The following is a 269-nucleotide window of genomic DNA, read 5'->3' as shown; positions in this document are numbered from 1 at the left end:
AGGGTGGGCCCGAAAGCATTATTTCATTTTAAATGATGAAATCGTCAAGGATACAGAAAAGGACAGCGAAAAATGTAACCAACAGCCAGCTGTAACAAATGTTAAACATTTAGCCATATTCCCTTCTGTTCTGTTTTTTTTTAATAAAATGAAATCTACAAATTCTTTCTGATTAATTCCCATGTAAAAGTAATTACAATAATATATCAACTCCTCTGTTATATGTTATGGTTTGTACTAGAAGTATTAAAAATGTGAAACTATATCTA

The sequence above is a fragment of the Crocuta crocuta genome, unplaced genomic scaffold, assembly GCF_008692635.1.
Source record: "Crocuta crocuta isolate KB4526 unplaced genomic scaffold, BGI_CrCroc_1.0 scaffold779, whole genome shotgun sequence".
Classification (NCBI taxonomy): domain Eukaryota; kingdom Metazoa; phylum Chordata; class Mammalia; order Carnivora; family Hyaenidae; genus Crocuta; species Crocuta crocuta.
Note: the sequence above shows the minus strand (reverse complement) of the source record.